The following is a 6009-nucleotide window of genomic DNA, read 5'->3' on the forward strand; positions in this document are numbered from 1 at the left end:
TACGCTCTTCCACAGAAAGGAACACAGAAAGAAACAAGGAGAGAAATGAAATACTTCTTTCTTTTAACGAATTCCACGTAAATGCAAGGTTTTCAACAAACGCATTATTTCCATAACGCGAATATACCTACATATAAGCTCTTAAAATTACGAAATACAAAAATAAGAAAAAAATAAAAAAGTGAAGAACAAAATTTACAGAAAAATAAGTTATTTATTGTGGTATTAATTAATTTAGAACGATATAAAAGTAATTAATTTGTATCTTTGGAGGTTTCGGACGGAATGTCAGCAACAATCAGCTCCCAAAAATCTGGCCTGCAACAGAGAATCATAAAAGGGGTCACATTAATTATGATTTCAAATTTTGGCACAAGGCCGGCAATTTCTGGGAAGGAGGTTAAGTCAATTACATCGACCCCAGAAGAATAAAAAGGTAAAGTCGTCTACGACGGAATTTAAACTCAAGAAGTCAAGTAAGGGTTTACATTAATTTAAACTCAGGAAGTCAAGTTGGGAGTCACATTAATTTAAACTCAGGGAGTCAAGTAAGGAGTCACATTAATTTAAACTCAGGGAATCACGTAAGGAGTCACATTAATTTAAACCCAGGGAGTCAAGTAATGAGTCAATTAATTTAAACCCAGGGAGTCAAGTAAGGAGTAACATTAATTTAAACTCAGGGAATCAATTAAGGAGTCACATTAAATTAAACTCAGGGAGTCAAGTAAGGAGTTTTCTGTTTTAAAACCCACAGAAAATTAATTTTGAGTGGTTTTTGGAGGGCTGGAACGGGTTAATAATATTTTAGTTAATTTCAATGGCGAAAATTGATTTGTAAAACGAGTAAACCGTAAGACGAGTTGGGTCATGGAACGAATTGAACTTTTATTGCGAGGTATCACTGTATTTACAAACACCGGGGACTCACTTAACTCAAAAAGTCTCGTCATTTTATTGGTAACTGGTTTGAACTCTAAAGCAGGGGTTTATACATAAATATTTGCTTAAAATAACATATATTTTTACATTTATTTACTTAACAGTATTTAACAAATAGGTTTATTGTCAATTAAAAGATTTCGATTAAAAAACATATATAAAATCAAATTACTCATAAAAAGTATTTGCTGTCCACGGACCCCCTGTCTTGTCCTTGCGGACCCCCTGTGGTCCGCGGACCACAGTTTGAAAACCCCTGCTCTAAAGGACTTAATAAAACTCAAAGAAAAAAAAAACATTCATACACACACACACATATACATACATATATAAACATTCACATATATACATACATATAAATGAACATTACTTACTCTTTTGGGTGCGTTCGGCCACCCATTTTCCAAACTTCAGTTAAGGACGGTTTGTAGTTTCCTTTCGAATGTTGAATGAGTTCATCCCAAGTTAAGTCACTCTGTAGAAAGAGGTGGAACGATGCATCGGAGACATAATCTTTTACCAAACTGCATCTAAAATAAATAATAAAACTTGAGACTCTTAGGAAATAGTAGAAAGTTGGCCGGTGTTATAAACAACATGGTTGATTTTCACAAAGCTATAGACCGGATAATTATATAAAGATGTTATGTTATGTTGGCACTCCGTCGCTTACGACGTCGAGGGTTTCAGTTGCTCCGATCAACGGAACAGCCTGCTCGTGAAATTAACGTGCAAGTGGCTGAGTACTCCACAGACACGTGTACCCTTAACGTAGTTCTCGGGAATATTCAGCGTGACACAGAGTGTGACAAGGTTGGCCCTTTGAAATACAGGCACAACAGAAACAGGAAGTAAGAGAGGGTAAAAGTTGTGGTGAATGAGTACAGCAGGGTTCGCCACCATCCCCTGCCGGAGCCTCGTGGAGCTTTAGGCGTTTTCGCTCAATAAACACTCACAACGCCCGGTCTGGGAATCGAAACCGCGATCCTATGACTGCTAGTCCGCTGCTCTAACCACTGGGCCATTGCACCTCCACAAAGAAAGAGATATCAAATAACAAAATAACTCACTCGTATAGAAATTTTTGAAGCCCTTTCATCCGATGAGCAATGCAGTCTTCATCAAATTTCTCATTGAAATATAAATGTCTGGGTAACTTGGAAGGTTTGCTGCAACAATAAAAAGATTATTCACATTTGACGGCTATTTGTCTTCGTCTTGTTTGTTGTTAACACAACGTTTCGACTGATGTACTCTCCAGCCTTCTTCAGGTGTCTTGGGGAAATTTCGAAGCTGGGTTCTCATTCCTAAGGTATTTTTCGAAGGTGTTATTATTATTATTCAGGTCACTGTCTGGGATCGAATTCGGTATCTTGGGGTTAGTAGCCCCGCGCGCTTAACCACTACGCTATATGCCCGTGGACATAATAGAAAGGTTGTGTAAATATTTGTGTATAAGTACATACATATATGAATTGGCACTCCGTCGGTTACGACGACGAGGGTTCCAGTTGATCCAATCAACGGAACAGCCTGCTCTTGCAATTAACGTGTAAGTGGCTGAGCACTCCATAGACACGTGTACCCTTAACATAGTTGCAGCGTGACACAGAGTGTGACAAGGTTGGCCCTTTGAAATACAGGTACAACAGAAAGAAAGAGTGAGAGAAAGTTGTGGTGAAAGAATATAGCAGGGTTCACCACCACCCCCTGTCGTGGTGCTTTAGGTGTTTTCGCTCAATAAACACTCATAATGTCCGGTCTGGGAATCGGGTCTGCGATCCTTTGACCGCGAGTCCGATACCCTAACCACTGGGCCATTGCACCTCCATATACATTTCGTTGGTGCATAATTATTGCGGCTTTTTTTCAACAAATTTTATCCAACAAAAACAATAACACGTAACAAAAACATCTTTCAATGATTATTCCGGAGCATATTCACCATCTACTTCAATTACTGCTTCCCATTTACTTGGCAGACGGTCAGACCGTCATTTAAAGATGCTTTTGTTAAATATTGTTATTGTTTTTGTTGAATAAAATTTGTTGAAAAAAAGCCGCAATAATTCTGTACCAATCCAATATATATACTAGACATAAGTGTCATAAACTACAAAATATAAATATCCACTCTACCACACCTGAAACGTACCTGTTATTACTCTTTATCTCGATTTGAATGGGCGTGAAGGTATTTAGAAATGTCCAACCTTATTTCTGCAAATCTGCTAAGCACTTTCAACCATTGAAACCACTTTGAATATCATTTTAACAAGTTTAAAGTGATTTCTTTTGTACCTTACACCATTTACCATCTCTGTAGTGATCTCCCACTCACCCCATTCAGTCGATGCCCTTGGTTAATACAGTTCAGAATAAATAAATAGACAAAATCGATCCAGTGTGTGTGTTAAATAATAAAACACTATAACAGAATGACACTCCCCAGACGCAGTAAAATAAAATTTTTATATCTATTATAAAATAAAACTCGTAAAACCGGTGTCTCATAAAACGGGTCCTTGTAAAATGAAGTATTACTGCATGCATACACGCCCATTTCTTATTTTTCTATCTTCGATCGCATTGTTTACATAGCCGTATTCGTATACAAAATGTTACAACTTTCAGTTCTGGCTCCAAATTATATCGACTATCTGTAGAGATAACTTAGAAGTGACTATAATTATTTTCTTGTCTTATTAGGCGACTGAAATCTTCACACTCTTTCATATAATTGTGTTGCTTTCAGTTATGAATCAGTGAATTATAAGAATGAAATAATTTAGAAGTTGGACCCGTGGAAATTCCACAGAACGAAAACGATGAAGAGAAGCTATTTAAGAAAGACTGGATGATTTGCGTCTTTATTTTTCTTTCTATAAGGGTTATTTCACTTCCAGTCACAATAACATATTTTATGATTTTAAAATTTCCCTCTGCGAAGCCCTTCATATTTCTCTCTTTCTCTCTACTTTCTCAACAAACTTTTTCACCATGTAATTCTCCACTTCATGTCTTTAAATTTTCTCTCTTTCTCTTCACCTTTCCCTCCCTACCATACAGCACGTCATCAGCACTTCTCTCTCCCACTTTTCTCTCACCATCTTTTTCTCTCGCTCTTCTCCTCTCTCTTCAACTAACTCTTCTCTATTCATATTTCCTCCTCTCTTGTTTTCTCCCATTTACTCACCTCTCACTCACTCCACCTCCACCCCTCTAACGAACTAAGGTATAACGGGCGAACGAACAAGCAGATTATTATATATATGTAAAAATGGTTTCAAAAACTTACATATCTGGGTGGTTTATCTCGAGCTGTTTACGTAACCATTCAAACTCACTGTACCGCCTGCGTGACCGGCTTTTCGATAAAGAATAGGACAGATCTGTTGTCTGTTAAAATAAATAAATAAATAACAATCATTTCTTTACGGGCACAAGATCTGAAATTTTGGGGACCCTAGTAAATTTCATCGACTCCAGTAAATTTCATCGACTCCAGTAAATTTTATAGACCCCAGTAAATTTCATCGATCCCAGTAAATTTCATCGATCCCAGTAAATTTCATCGACCCCAGTAAATTTCATCGACTCCAGTAAATTTCATCGACCCCAGTAAATTTCATCGACTCCAGTAAATTTCATCGACCCCAGTAAATTTCATCGACTCCAGTAAATTTCATCTACTCCAGTAAATTTCATCTACTCCAGTAAATTTCATCGATCCCGATAAATTTCATCGACTCTAGTAAATTTCATCTACTCCAGTAGATTTCATCGACTCCAGTAAATTTCATCGACTCCAGTAAATTTCATCGACCCCCAGTAAATTTCATCGACTCCAGTACATTTCATCGGCGCAATTTGAACTCGGAACCTAGCAACGAGTGAAACACCGCTAAGCATTTCGTCCGGCATCCTAACGATTCTGCCATCTCGCCGCCCCTACCTTGGACAAAGATATCAAATGTCCTCATTTCCCTAAGGGAGAGGCGCGTGGCTTAGTGGTTATGGTATTGGACTCATGATCATAAGATTGTGGTTTCGATCTCCGGACCGGGCAACACGTCGTGTTCTTGAGCAAAACACTCCATTTCACGTTGCTCCAGTCCACACAGCTGGCAAAAATGATCATTCCTTTGACAGATTGTGCTGCATATATTCCCCAGGGTCAAATTTATACGCTACGAAAACCAGGAAACCGGCCCTTATAAGTCAATATGACACGGGAAGGATCATTATCTCTCTCTCTCTCTCTCTTTTTTTCTCCTTAAGACACGAGGATAAAATCTGGCTCCTATTTCTAGCAGGTCTAATTACACAAAAATATCTTCCCTTGCTTGTGTGAAAGTTGGTTTTGGCCTTTTTCATGAATAATGTAAGGGAGGTAACTGTGATTTACTTAAGACGATCTTCGTTTGACCCATTGCATTTCTACTGCACATAATATACACTGCATGCAAACATACACAGACCCCCACACAAATACACATGCTACACACACATGCACAAACATGCAAATACACGCATACACATACATACACAACACACATATACATCAGCACCAACATATATATATATATATATATATAAATTTCAATAATAGGACGAATTCTTTTACAAGAATTTATCAAGTAGCTAGCGTGAAAAAAACCTCATAAGGGAAAAAATCCATAATTTATTCCCGAAATATATATATGCTATGCTGGATACATGGTGTTCGTTTGGTATGTTGATTCACTGTTTATTTCTATTTTTCTTGACCATATTATACTGACGAGTAGAAGTTGTATAATACTACAATAACTACGAAATCATGATCCATAATTTAGTTCGTTTTTTAAGGGGTTGGCTTTGAGAGTTGCATTTCCACGCATTCGGTAAAAATGTGCTTTTTTTTTTTATAGTAGTCTGACCTTAGAGTCCCTCGTGGCGTGAGGCGTTATTGTATAGTAATGTAACCTCGTGGGCAACGGTACCATTTTCCTCTTTCTCCGTTCTTCCATTCTCCGAACTTTCCATCTTTCCGACGAAGGGCTACGCCCGAAACGTCATACACTC

The 6009-nt window shown here is 37.8% G+C and overlaps 1 non-coding gene across 1 annotated transcript in view; it reads right to left on the reverse strand.

Annotated features, from left to right (window-relative positions):
• Positions 1–194: 194 nt before the first annotated feature.
• The window catches only part of LOC106874767 (uncharacterized), a 6508-nt gene continuing 693 nt past the window's right edge, over positions 195–6009 (reverse strand). Inside the window, exons 2-5 of the transcript XR_008265816.1 lie at positions 4241–4341; positions 2013–2111; positions 1317–1472; positions 195–318 (exon numbers count right to left, since the gene is read on the reverse strand). This is a non-coding gene — a transcript (uncharacterized LOC106874767). The remainder of the gene's footprint in view (positions 319–1316; positions 1473–2012; positions 2112–4240; positions 4342–6009) is intronic.

This window comes from Octopus bimaculoides, chromosome 17 (genome assembly GCF_001194135.2).
Source record: "Octopus bimaculoides isolate UCB-OBI-ISO-001 chromosome 17, ASM119413v2, whole genome shotgun sequence".
NCBI classification, from domain to species: domain Eukaryota; kingdom Metazoa; phylum Mollusca; class Cephalopoda; order Octopoda; family Octopodidae; genus Octopus; species Octopus bimaculoides.